This window comes from Spermophilus citellus (assembly GCF_964194105.1).
Source record: "Spermophilus citellus genome assembly, chromosome: 11".
NCBI lineage: Eukaryota > Metazoa > Chordata > Mammalia > Rodentia > Sciuridae > Spermophilus > Spermophilus citellus.
Genome location: NC_138192.1, coordinates 32,613,314 through 32,628,680, shown reverse-complemented (window position 1 = coordinate 32,628,680; position 15,367 = coordinate 32,613,314).

Genomic DNA, 15,367 nt, shown 5'->3' with positions numbered 1-15,367 from the left:
CCAAAAGTAGTTCCTACCCCGGCTTAGGCTTATGCAGAAATGTTCCTTAAACCAAAATGCAGCTTCCTGCCTAGATGAATATGTAGAGAGATTGCTCACTTTTCAGTGACATCACATTTGTTATAGTCAATACAGACATAACCTGTCTCAAAATACAGTGCTGAGTCCATATTTAAGCTAAATGTTACTGTGCATACTCCACCCCGGGGCTTTCAGCTTGGGAATCTTCCTTTGGATGTAGATAGAATGGTGCTGACAGAAAGAATCTAAAGTGGTACAAGGAGATGCACACACATGATTCATATAAAAGGAATCTCCATGGCGAGAGAGTAAGAGAGCAAATAAATACCTCATTTTACCCAAAGGCTGATGTGCAGCTGAGAATAGATGGGCTTTGTTCATGTCCAGTCTTGTTCAACAGAGACCATTCTATGCAACATGGCTAAAATCAGATGGTAATGCCAGAATTTGGGCTTTCCCTCTGGGTTTCTGGAATTCTGTAAGCCATCTAAAGTTTGCCTTAAGTTGTGCACAAAAACAAGACTCATCCCACACTCCAGGTCTGACTTAAATGATACATTCATTACCTTGATCAACCCTTAAAACAATAAGGCATAATTTTCCAAAGACCATGTACTAAAAAGTAATGAAGCATTTTAGCTTCTGCTTAAGCTGAGAGCAGATAGGAGTGGGGAATGTTTAAGGGAAAGCTAGACTCCATGGTAGAGTTGAATAATCATTTCTAAGGACTCATTATTTAGGATTTCTCTCTATATGATGCCAGCTTTTTCATTATTCAGGTCTGGGGAGAACTGACATTTATAAAAAGTTCTAAAGAATAAAACGAGGATTTCTTAAGGTAAAAGACAGAAAAACAAAAGCACAGCAATCTCATTTTCCCTGCAGGGTCTTAAGTCTTTAGATCATTTCATCCTTACCTGATTTAGCTTTTATGTTCACAGGGAACCTGATAACAGTGGTGTCCACTTCCCTCTCTCAGAAGGGTTAAGCACTACTGCAGATCTGAAATCATACAAGAAAGTATGTCGATTTACTCTGATTGGAGACTTTGCTTGATTTATTTGCATATCAGAAGTGACTGGATGAACATGGGTATCTTTAGGGATTGGAGGGAAAGCAGCGAGTCTAGGAGGGATGACATATTGCATTGTGAAGTGTGAAGCGTCCGAGACACACACATACACACACACACACACACACACACACACACACACACACACACATATATATATATATATATATATATATATATATTGAAGGATGAAGAGGGAAAAAAGGAAGATAGAAAAGGAGGAAGAAAGCAGTCCACATTATAAATAAGGAAGTACAAATTAGCAACTTGTCAAAGATTAGGGCAAGGCAGACTGAGAATGAGTCTCTGGTGTACAACTGTTGACCCTACCCCAGAACCCTCCACACACTCACTCTTTGGAAAGACACTAGTGCTCAAGCATCTTTTGTCTCAGAACAAGCAACTGCAGCATGAGGAAGGAGGAGGAGAGTTGCCATGCACACATTTCACCAGGGAGTCCACAGCAAACTGTATCTGACCAAACAAGGGGAGAGTGAAATTCTAAAGGAAAAAAGGAACATGCTAAGAATGTTCTAACTGGGTACTCTGTCTTCTTTCTCTGTCCTTACCAGATCTGACTGGATAGATAACTAAACTTCCTTGAAGTCAGGGTGAAGATAGACACAAATACAGATACAGATACAGATATAGATAGATATATAAATACAGTTCAGATATAAAAATAGAAATAGATACAGATATGGGCATAGATAAATCCAATTGAAATTTCATATATAATTTTCTTTTTTGGTACCTTGATTGAACCCATGGATGCTCTAAAACTGAGCTACATTTCCAGTGCTTTTTATATTTTTATTTTGAGACAAGGTCGTCTTAAGTTGCTGACGCTGGCATCAAACTTTCTATCTTCTTTCCTCAGCCTACTGAGTTGCTACAAATAAAGGAGTTTGCCACCATGCTTGGCTCACTATTTTTTATCTACTATACTTTATGTACTAAAACCATGTGAAAAAAAATAGAAATTACTTAAACATTTTTATACTAGTTGCATAGTTTTGCTTATAAAGTCATGAGGCCCCCCAAGAGAAGGGCAGTTTTATTTTTCCACATGCATCTTTGTGCATATTTTACTAATTTATCTTATTTCATATATAATAGTGACTATATGTATATATAATTAAAATAATTTAAATCATGAAACATACAAGATGCTTACATGTTATTCTGAGTTAATTTTATTAGAAGATAAAAATGTACCAAAACCCCACTTATTAGTAACAAGAAATTCAAGTTGGGAGGCTAAGAACTTTAATTGAGTTAGTAACTATATCACATGTTTCTATTTCAATATAAAAGTAAGAAATGGAAGTAGATAATTACCTCTAATGGGATTTGAAAGAGGAAAAAAGTGAAAATATTTTCAGCTCCCACGAGAAACCCTATATCTATAAATGGGCACATGGGAAACATATATTTTCCTCAAAACACATCTGTTTTATGGAAAGAATGTTGGGATCATACTTCCATGAAAATAAACACAATGTAAACTACAATATTTTACACTTGAGATGGCACAAGGAGCTAGCTTTATCACTGCATGAATGGGGGATAAATTGTGAGCTTTTTAAAGCTTGTTTCTCCCCAACTCCAAAACAATTTTATGTGTGATTCACTAACAAACGCAATAAAGACAGCAGAGTGGAATTGGAGACATGTCGCGACCCCCTTGCCCGCAAGGAAGACGCAACACCGGGAATCTTCTTACAGCTGTTTATTCAGGCTCTGCAGAGTTCTTCCTCCCCCGGAAGCCCCTCCCAGCCTTAATAAAGTATCCGAACACCCAATGTGAAGCTGCCACGTGGAGCTTTCCCATAGGGTGTCAAAGAACCAAGTGCCAACTCTCCCAAAGAAGGAGTTGTTTGTCACAGACCACAACGAGGCCGGCGCCATCTTGTAATGGCGACCGGTCTGAAGAAACGGCTCACCACAGTTCCCCCTTTTGTTTTCTAAAAACAACACAGGCGAGAGTAGAGGTCCTATCCCACTGTGCAGAAGTGGCTGCATAGTATGGCTCAGCACATACTTATATATTTCTTGCAGATAGAATGGAAAGTTACCAGTAGGCGGGAGCAAGGGTGGGGGGAGACAGAAAGTTCTTGTTAACTCATACCAAGCCTTCAACCAGGAACCTTATCGGACCCAAGCAGGTCAAGACGTTCCCACATGACCGTTATAGGCTGAATAATATGAAAACAGACACCACAAGTCCTTCAAGGCCTGGTGAGCTGCCTCAAGGCCTTGTGAGCTGGCCTCTTTGACGTGCACAACAAGAAACCAGGGCTGGATCCAAGCCCTGGGGGCCGGGGGGAGTCCGTGCCAGCAGTTCCCCCTCTTTTGTTTGTGGCACGTCAAAGGGAATCAAGTAGCCCCTGTCTTAGGTCGTTCACTGCCCTTACAGTGCTTACCCGTCTCTGGGGAGGCCCCATTCCCCTGTCTTAGGTTGCAGTGCAAGCGTGAAAGTTGCCCGTCTCTGGGTACTACAAGATCAGCTCGTTGTTGCCAAGGCGTTTAGTGGTATCTATTCAGCCAGTCATTATTAGGTCTTTAATTGGTTCCGGTTCAACAGGGCATAGAGTCAGAGGAGAGGAATAATAAAAATAAGGAAGAAAAGGGGGCAAAAGGAGAAAGGCATGAAGCAGGAATCATTGTAGAAAAATCATCTTCGAATTGGTCGGAGACAAACTTCAGTAAGATCATCTTTGGTTTGTAGGCGTTGATAATGGACCTGTATTGGCTTAGAAGTCAGAATGTTAATTTGGTCTTTAATAAATTGTGTCATTCTCTTGACAAGGCAGGGGCCTACAGCAGCTACAAGAAGGAGACCGAAAAGCGGTCCCATTACAGTGGACATCAAAGGAGTCAGCCATGGGGTATTTTTAAACCATTGTTCAAACCATCCTTGTTGTGCTTCAAACTCCTTTTGTCTTTTAGCCAATCTTTCCGTGACCTTTTCCATAGTTTCACGGATTACCCCAGTGTGATCTGCATAAAAACAACACTGGTCCTTTAAGGCTACACATAGTCCTCCTTCCCTTGGGAATAATAAATCTAGTCCCCTCCTATATTGTAACACAACTTCTGAGAGGGAAGTGAGGGACTTTTCCAAAGCAGTAATAGACTTGGCCATGGCTGTTAAATCCTCATTCATAGCCATTTGTAGATTTAATAATTGACCTCCCTGCACATAGGCGGCTGTCCCGGTTCCTATTCCAGTTGTTATTCCACCTATGCCCAATAGGAGGGCAATAGTCATAGTTATGGGTTCTCTGGGGAGCCGAGTATGTCCCTCAAGGCGTCCCAGGACGTAGTCTGACCCATGATAAGATATCCTCGGCCATAGTTGTACCAACACACAGAAATCAGTAGTTGTATTTAAGACTGCCATGGAAACACAGGGAGTTAACCCAGTATTGCAAGCAAAATAGGACCCTTTGGGACCCCACAAATAATCAGATTGAGATTGATTTATTGGTCGGGTGATGTTGTAGAGATGTTGGTGTGAAAGCGGTACCTTTCCCAAGCAAACCCCTTGTCCCATGACCTCCGTGATAGTTAACTTACAGCTGGGCAGAGAATAACATTTAGGATCTGTAGTGGTATTAGAGGATAAATTAGACAGTATTGCTACCCCCTCATAATAGGGCGGCCTGGAGGTCAAGTATAGCCAGCAATCTTGGGTCCTGTTAGGATTAGTGGCCTTGAGAGCGAAAAAAGCTCCTCGGACCAAATTAAGAAGACGATCTCCAGTTCCAGGGTGTATGGGCTCAGGGGTATAATCAAAGGTTTGATAGCCCATAGTTATTGTTTGACCACTGGGGGAAGGTTTTAATGTTGGGGCTATGGGCTGTTTGGGTCTAGATGAGGCCTTTTGGTCTCCGAGCACCTGATTGGGTCCTATTAGACTCCCAGTAGGCTGTTCTGTGGTCAATTTGAGTCGAAAAAGCAGGCCAGGATTGTACTGTCCGGGGGTGTAAATACGCAGCCCCCAGAGATATCCTTGAGTCCAATCTGTTTGTTGTTTTCCATTGGAAGTATAAACTGAATAGTAATATTTGATTCTCCCTCTATTGTTTGCCAGAAGTGGGCATAGTTATTCCTGGGTGAATTCTTAAGCCAATACCCATTACTAGGGGTTTCACATCCCCACGAGGCACAATAATAGGCCTCAGGTCCTCCACACTTCCAAGTACGTTGTCGTCCCGGGCATAAATACCATGATCAGAACCGACAAGGGGGATAGGAATCCTTCTAAATTCAAAGTGAACAAGGTTATGGATAATAACGTTTGTGGTCCCTGGCAGCATCTATATATTTCCCCCTCCGTAATTTTTTGTAGATAAAGTTTTAAATGTTGATGGGCTCGTTCCACAATTGCTTGTCCCTGGGGGTTATAAGGAATGCCTGTTTTGTGTTCAATTTCCCATTGGGTGCAGAACCGTTGAACTGTTTGGCTTATATATGCAGGTCCATTGTCTGTTTTGAGACAACGTGGACTGCCCATGCAAGAGAAAGCTTTTAAGAGATGTCCAATAACATCTTTGGCCTTTTCCCCAGTGTGTAATGTAACAAAGATATAGCCAAAGTATGTATCAATAGAAACATGTACAAAAGACAGCTTACCAAAACTAGGGAAGTGGGTAACATCAGTTTGTCAGATATCATTTGGTTGTAAGCCTCTAGGATTAACACCCAAACTGGGAAAATGAAGAAATGGAGCACATACTGGGCACAGGGAGACAATTTGTAAAGCTTGATCACGCGAGCATCCTGTGCGGAAGCGTAAAGATTGTGAATTTAGATGGAATTTAGCATGGAGTTGTGAGGCCTCATCATACTTGGTTATAGTGTATACTAGGCCCATATTATGAGTGGCAGCATCTGCTTTAGCATTATCCTCCGCCAGAGGCCCAGGGAGCTCTGAGTGTCCTTGGATATGTCCAATGAATAAAGGATCTCGTCTAGCCCAAACAAGGAGCTGAACTGTTTGTAATTGTTCCATAATAGTAGATTGCCTGCCAATATAAGGGGCTGTTTCAATAACTAAGGCTAAATTGGCAACATAGAGATTATCAGTATACACATTAAGTGGGATGGAATTGTATGGTTTAAGGGCCATAATTAGAGCCTGAACTTCTGATCTTTGGGCAGACAGTTTAGGAACAGGGTGTCGAATTACGTGAGATCCATCAAAAGCAACAGCAAACCCCCCTTTTGCTCCGTCTGTATAAACAGTCTGAGCTCCCGGGATAGGTTCCCCTTTAATAATTTTAGGAAAAATAATAGGACATTGTTTAAGGCCTCCTAGAAGTTTATGTCGGGGAAAGTAAGTATCAATTTGACCTTTGAAATTACAAAGAAAAAGACACCAAAAATCATGTTCTTGTTGTAATTTTAAAATCATATCCTGGGTATAAGGTTGAATGAGAATGTCAAAAGTTTTTCCAAACAATGCATCACCCAAATATTTGGCTTTCCAGATCAGATTTATCACTAGTTTATAAAAGGGAGTTATCACCCGAGAGTTAGAAGCGGGTAAATGGACCCAATAGATGGGACCTGTTTGCCAAAACACTCCAGTAGGAGTTAATTTTGAAGGCAGGATTATAAATGATAGGGGTATAGAATAATCTATCTGGGTAACCTGCATCTCTTGTAAGGCTGTTTCCATTAACCTGAGTGCCTTCAAGGCTTTTGGAGTAGGTTTTCACAGGGAGGTGGGTGAGGGGTCTCCTCTCAAAAGGTCATACAGGGGTTTAAGTTAGTAGTTCAATATACTTAATGTTTAATCAACAATGCGAATTTATTTACTAAAATTAATCTTTATCTGAAACAGTAAGAATTATTAGGCAATAAGGATCTTTCTTTAAAGAAATAAACTCACATTTTAATAGGTGTTTGTCATGTCAAAATATGGACAAAATTTTAGCTCACATTAGTATAGTTAAATGAGGAAAATAAACTGAAATACCCTTAAATTAATTATAGTCAGTTTAGTATATGAAAATCTCCCCTTGGTTTTTTGTTGTTTGTTTTTTTTTTTTTTTTTTTTTTTTTTTTTTTTTTTTTTTTTTCGTTCTAACCTTTTATATCATCTGGTTAGATAACAATATAAAAATCTTTTTTACTTAGGGAAATGAATATAAAGACCTTATTTTACCCAAAGATGATTTCTTTCTTCTTCTTAGGATCCATGTGTGCTTTGTCTTTGTTGGAACATCTTGTTCTTTAAAAAAAATACACTTTGGAACAATTTCTGAAAACCTTAGGATCTATAAACAAATTATTATACTTTGATAAGAAATATCAATGAAAATATAGTTAAAACCCTTAGATATTTTGTAGAAATAATTATAATAATTTATCATCTTATGAGTTTAAACAGTAACTTTGAGAAGGAGAAACTACGTGATTGCATTTTCACTTAAAAGCAAATTTACAGTAAACACATTTATCTCAAATATCTGTAACTGAAAAGGCAGAGTATCTGATAAATGTAAATATAAAACATAAATTATGGGTTTCCTGTTGAAGAAAAACAATTAGGCAAATATATATTAATTAATCAATTAGGCATGTGCTAATTAATTTATAGATTAACAAATATAGGTGATGTAAATATCTAAAAAAATATATATTAAGAATAAGAACTTAACTTATAATTGTATTAACTTTATGTAACCACGTGGTCTTAAAATATTTGGATCCATGTTAATTTATTTTTAACTAGGAGTGCACTCTTCTATGTGACGTCACTTGATGTACTGAAATAAGATCCTTGAGTATACATTTTTATTTTTATAGTTAGCAATTAGAATAAGGATTTTTTGGTCATCACAGGAACTTTGCCGGCTTGTTCCTGTGGCAAGCAAATGCATCCTCATAACTTCCAAAATTAAAAGTAAAATATAAAGAAGCATATTTGATATCTCTCATCAATAGAACATTATTTAGTAACACAACTATAAAGAAAAGGTCAGATTATTTAACTTAGAACTAATTTAAATTTAGGACTGTAACATAGAAACACGTGGAAATAAATTTTGTCTGAAAAAGATATCTTTTGTTAGCATTGATAGGCAGGCATGTTTCAAAAATATAGGCTCTGAGTAGCTCCGGTAGAAATCTGAAACACAGCAAAACAGGTCAGTGGCTGGAAGGCGGGACTAGAAGTCCTGTCTGAGTGACTGTGGAAGAACCAATCGGTAGCCCCCAAAAGTGTGGGAGGTGGGACCAGGAAGCCGCTCTTCTGGCTAGGCACCCCATGGTTACCATGGTGATGCAAGCAACATGGAGTCCGCTGCTCATTTTGGAGGCAAAAGTTCCCCAAGGTTTCCTAGCCGATTGCATTTTGTTTGATTTTGTCTGCATTTTTCCCCGCCTGGCCAAGATCTTACTGCGGTAGCAGCTTGTTCTGTCTCTGGACCGCCCCGTACACTCTGGCTTCCGGGGCCCGGGGTGGGCCCCTGTTCCCGTTTCCCGGCTGCAGTGGGCGTCCCTGAGCATCAAACTTGGAATTACGCTCGCTGCTGTAGCTATCTGAGCATAGACCCCAGGACCATAATTAATTTGCTGATTTATGATAGCATATTGTCCTGAGCCTGTTAAAATTTCAAGGTTACACTGTGGGAAGCCGGCGTCCTGATTGACTCAGGCTAGCTCACGACACCTCTCTTGATTTTCACTTTTCCACAACAACAACAACAACAACAACAAAAAAAAATCCCTCCGGACAATACAGCCCTGCAAAGTTGTTGCCAGTCACTAGGTGTCAGCTGATTGGCAGAGAAAAACTCGAAGAGAGTCAATGCAAAGGGGGCATGGGGTCTGTAATTAGTAATTGCCTCCTTTAGTTGTTTAATGTCCTTAAAGGCTAAAGAAACATACACTCTGGCCGGCTGTCCATCGGCATCCAGGTTTTCAATTACTGGAAAAGTTTGGGATATCTTAGGCTGCCACTGAACACCCCCCCTGCCTTCTGGGGTTGTCCTCGTTCCAATCGGGGTTATAAGGAGGGAGCGCAACAGGGATCGGGGCCGTAGATGCTTTAAATCTTGACTTCTTCATTCGACCCTCCAGTTCCTCTATCTCCCTTTCCAGTTCCTCCTCCTGCCAGCTGTTACCATGGAGCCCAGTTAGTAACTCCCTTATCTTAGAAATGTACTCAGCACTGTGAAGCCCAGCTCAAGGCCAGAGGCCTTGTTACATATTTGTGTGAAAAACTAGTAAGGGAGTGTCTAGCGCCTGGAGTGCTGATCTTTTCAGACAGTAGCCAAATAAAACAGGACACAGCAACAAAAGAAACACAGAAAACAAAAGTGAAAGTACACAGTGCAGCTGCAATAAAATATGAGGCTCTCTCTTTCTTAGTAGAGGAGCTGATTCCGCTTTGGTCGCGGGTCCCACTAACCGGGACTATCAGGTCCCGCCCACCGGGACTATCGGGTCCCACTCACCGGGACTGTCGGGTCCCACCCACGGGACTGTCGGGTCCCACTCACCGGGACTATTCAGTGCACCACCTCTGACGACTTGCAAGTTTTGATTCTCCCGGGTTTCGGCACCACTTGTCGCGACCCCCTTGCCCGCAAGGAAGACGCAACACCGGGAATCTTCTTACAGCTGTTTATTCAGGCTCTGCAGAGTTCTTCCTCCCCCGGAAGCCCCTCCCAGCCTTAATAAAGTATCCGAACACCCAATGTGAAGCTGCCACGTGGAGCTTTCCCATAGGGTGTCAAAGAACCAAGTGCCAACTCTCCCAAAGAAGGAGTTGTTTGTCACAGACCACAACGAGGCCGGCGCCATCTTGTAATGGCGACCGGTCTGAAGAAACGGCTCACCACAGAGACATATACACACTCTTGCATAAAATTTTTGGTATAATAAAGGAAGATATGATTCTGTCATCCAACACTCATCTCCTAATTATTCTTCCCAGGTAAGTGATTCCCTATTGCACACACAGACATAAACACACATGCACACACACACAGGCACACACACACACAGGCACACAGGCTTACCTAATGATTTTCCCCACTCATAGAAAGGGGCGATTCTACTCCATTACAGATGAGACAAGTCTCAGGCTTTTGTACCTTTCATTCCATGAGAACTAGGGATAAAGCCTTTACCCACTACTACTAAAAGGTAATTCACTTCATATAGTCATTTAATATGGGACTCTAAAGATAATAACATGTTGGGGACTGACATTCTTCATGTGGAACTACAGTTTGATGGTACATGAGCCCTATGTGAGACATGAGTGTCACCAATGCAGCTGCATAGAGAGGTGGTGAGAACCTGTGCAGAAAAGACATAAGAAAACTAGAAATGCAATCAGCATTTGTCTTCCCATGGGGAAGGGGGAAGTTGTTTTCAGAATTGAACTTAGTGGAAAGTCTTGTGAAAAAAAAAAAAAAAGTACACAGGTCTTCTTTTGGTTACAGTCACCCTGATGAGACATCAGAGAAGGAATGGTCACATCCCATGAACCAAAGTTATAGGAAGGCTTATCAACTGAAAGAACTTTCCTTAGAAGTTCATACAACATCCAGGATAGCTCAACCAATTATAAGAGATTGAATGCAATGGAGTGGAAAATTGTATTGACAACTTTTATGGTTGGAATGTGTTTTGTCCTCCTGAGGTTTGTGTTGGAAGCTTGATTCCCAGTGTGATGATTTTGAGGTGGTGGCACCATTAAGAGGAGGGTCCAGTGGAAGGGTCTAGCTTTTTCAAAAGAAATTAAGATAGTTTCATAGATTGGTTTTCCCAAGAGGTTTGTAATACTAGAAAAACCTGGCCCACCCCAACTGCTGGCTTCCTGTTTTCCCATACAATCTTTCCCTCTCGCTTGCACTTCTGCTGGAATGCTACCTGCCATATTGTGATGTGATAAAAAACTTCTCACCAAAATGACCACCATGTCTTTGAGCCTCCTGAAATGTAAGCCTATATAAATTTCTTTTCTTTATAAAGAACTCAGCTTCAGGTATTTTATTATAGTAACAAAAAGTAGACAAATACACCAGCCCTTGAAAGTCTAAAGTGCAACAATGTTAATAATACAGAATATGGCTTAAGGAAAAAAACTGATTTAAAATACCAGAATACAGATATTTAAATGAAATTGCTTGTTCTTATCAGTTTGTAATCATAGTTTATGGATTATAATTTGTATAATTTATTCTGAAATATATATATACACCCATTTCCAATAAAATAAAACTATGTTATCTCTTAAGATACATTCATCCCTTGCCAGGCATAGTGGCACACCCAGGGGCTCAGAAGGCTGAGGCAGGAGCATTGCAAGTTCAAAGCCAGACTCATCGAAAATGAGGTCTTAAGCACCTCAGTGAGACTTTGTCTATAAATAAAATACAAAACAGGTCTGAGGATGTGGCTCAGTGGTTGAGTGCTCCTGAGTTCAATATCCAGTACTCACTCACTTCCCCCAAAATATATCCTTCTATATCCATGGAGGTTTGTTCTCTGATCCACGGTAGATTCCAAAGTTCAAGGATGTCTTATATAAAATAGCATAGTATTTGCATGTAACCTATGTGTATCTTTCTGTATATTTTCAAACTATTTTAAATTACTTCTAATACCTGATACTGTGCAAATGCTATGTGAACAGTTGATTTACCATATTATTTAGGATATACTGACAAAAAAGTATATGCACATTCAGTACAAATATAATTGTTTTGTCAAATTTCTTTGATTCCTAGTTGCTTCAATTCATAGATATCGAAACTGCAGACACGGATGATGAATGTACTGAATTTTCTGATACTATCAGATGTGGGTGACTTCATTTAGTGGATAACTTTAACTACCACAGCTCCCCAGAGTGGGCCAACTAACTAATCAGTCTTGTTTACACAATTCTGCTTTAGCAAGATGTTTATCTATCAGAATATGTGACATGCTTCTGTGCCTTTCCATAAGAGATTTTCTAAATCCTATGTACTTCCCTCTACCCTTTTTTAAAAAAGAAAAATTCCACAAAAACCTTCTTTTATACATGCAGTATCCTCAGGCTGAGATAGATAATTGGGCAATATGTTCCAGAAGTTTAGAGATAGATATATATCCTTGTCTTTCTTTGTGATATTAGGTAAATTATAAATTATTTGACTGTAAGCCTCCAGCGTCTCCTTATATGAAGAAGTATCATTTCTGACCACATGGACAAGCCAAGAGGCATAAAGAAATCTGAATATGTCAGTGCTAACATTCTTCCAATCCCAGAGACATCTGCTTGCCTGTGAATTTTGTCTTGTTCCTAATTTTGGTGAATCATAGTATTTTTAAAATGAAAAGAAAATTCAAATGTTAAAAATAAAAAGGAAGTCCATTGAGTTAAAGTTCTATTTGTACTTCTGATTGTGTGAGGCTTACCTAATATCTAGAGATTTGATTTCCACACAACATAAATTCCTGTTGGGTGTTCCTCCTCCACTAGTGCTCTGAGAAGTCAGACACCTGCCTGCACATAACTGTTGCTACACCCTGGGGTAAACAGTAGAAGGAGGTATGATGAGTCCACATCTTCTCTGGTGGCCAGCTCCCCACTTCTCTCTAAAAATTAGATTTAAAGCTAACTTGTAGGTTTAAAGGGAACTATCCTGTGAAGGTTAATGCTTTTCATATATGAACATATAAAACATAATATTGTGACTTTCTTTTTATGCAAGAAAAGACTATTAAATACCTTCTTATTTTAATGTTGTTAGAAAGCAGATATGATTTTTCATATTGTCAACTAATTACACAATTATATTTTATATTATTTTTTATATTTTTAACTAATTATACCATTATAATTCTTTCATATATATTAATATTATTTTATTTAAACTAAAAAATGTCAATGTCTTATCTAATATTACCTATATACTATGTTGCCCATATGTTTACCTATTCCATAGTTGTTTAAGTAATTTTCAAATGTTTAATGCTATGTCCTGGATGTTAAAATGTATCTGATTCATTTCCAAATTAGGTTAACTGATGGTGGATTTAAAAATAAGACAATAGATATCACTTTTAAAACATGAGAAAAGCAAGTATAAATCAAAAGAGGAAATTCTTAAAATTTATTTTTATGTAAGAGAAAATTGGGTATGAGTCAAAAATTAAGGCTTGGGTGAAAATATATATACCATAAAAGTGTAAACAAACAAACAAACAAACAAACAAAACCAAGAGTTTGTTGGTGGAAATCTGTGTGCGTATAATTGAAAGACAAACACTAAGCGCCAAATGTGAATTTTCAAAATGATTAGGCATAAATCAGTGTCAATCAGCAAAGAAACACCTTAAAGATTTTTCAAGGAATATTTCCTATAACATTGATATTATTGATGAGGATAAAACACAATTTGTTGATAGATGAGCACATAATACAAAAAAGCATCAAAATCTTTTTTTTTTTTTTTTTTTGGTACCAGAGATTGAATCCAGGGGCACTGAACCACCAAGCCACATCCCTAGCACGCGCGCGCTTGCGCTCGCTCTCTCTCTCTCTCTCTCTCTCTCTCTCTCTCTCTCTCTCTCTCTCTCTCTTTCTTTCTTTCTTTCTGTATTTTATTTAGAGACAGGGTTTCTCTGAGTTTCTTAGGGCCTCACTAAGTTGCTAGGCTGGATTTGAACTCATAAATCCTCCTTTCTTAGCCCTGCAAGCCACTGGGATAACAGCATATGTGTGCCACTGAAAATCTTTAAGTTGTACTCTTGTGTGGGAATCATAGCTGACTGGTCATTTACTGCAGCCTCCTCTAGCTGTGTGAAATTGGAACTAAGGACTTTAAAGAAGGAAAGTCAGTAATAGCTATCTTTTACCTAGAAGAGAGACTAAAACCACTTCATTCAAAGGCCTGCAGAAGTGTCAAGCAAATTATAGCAGCTCTCCTGAGAAAGTGAGCCCCAAGTCTATGGCACCTGTGAAAACAAGCACAGGTTTCACAAACTATGTAGTTGACAAAAATCTCCAAACCAAAATTTTAACACAAAAACTGATCAGGCACCTCAGGGCACCTAGCTCAGTAAAGACACCTCCTTAGATCCAGAATAAGATAATAGTATTTTATATCCCCATCAGCAGTGGCTGAGAGATTGTTCCTTCTCACACTGAACAGCCTTGTTCTATTTTCATTAAAGCCTTTATAGTAGTTGTGCACCGTTATCACATTGTGATTAGAATATAGAATTCTCTGATGCCTAATGATGTAGAACATTTTATCTTGTGATTTTTAAGTATTTGTATATCCTTCTTTATTTTGCCTCTTTTCTAATTGGATTATTTGTTATGATTCTAAGTTTCGAGAGTTTTCTAGATTCTAGTTCATTAGCAGAAATGGGGTTTACAAATATTTTCTTCCTCAATAGGTTATCTTTTCATTCTTTTTATAAGGCCTTCAACAGAGCAAAATCTTTAATTTTAGGAGGTTAGTTTATCAATTCTTCTTTTTATGACTTGCATTTCTGTTTCCAAATTTAAGAAAATCCTGTCCAATCATGAATCCTACAATTTCCTCTTACGTTACTAAATTTTCTAAGTTTGCCTTTAACATTTAAATGTGTTCCATTTTAAGTCATCATTTTCATAACATTTTAGGCATATTTTTGTTTCTTACCTCTTTTCCTTTTTTTCATTTATTTTGCCCAGGGAAGTACAGTTGTTGTAATATCATTTATTTAAAATGTCTCCAATTTATCTGCCTCTATATCCTTGACTAAAATTATTTGGATACTTATGATAGTTTACTCCTAAATTCCTTATTCTGTTCAATTTATTAACATCTATTCTTTTACAAATAGCATGTCGTGTTGACTACTGTTGCTATATGATGTCTTGAAGCCAAATAAACCATTCCCTTCTACTTAATAGTCTTCTAAAACTGTTTTTGCTATTCTAGTATCTTTGGCTTTGCATGCAAATTTTAGAAAAATCTTGTTGAAATCTCTAAGAATATATCAATGAGATTTTGATAAGATTGGTGTTAAGCCCATATAACATCTTTATTGTGTTGAGCCTTCTAATCCATTAATGCAGTATAGGAAAGATTACAAAATACTAATATATATATATAATATATGTATATCCATTTAACTAGTTCATCTTTGATAGCTTTCATCAGTTTTATGTAATTTTCAGTATAGTTTGTGCGTTTTTATTAAAATTACAACTAAATATTTAATTTTTGAACATAATAAACAGAATTATATTTTTAATTTCAA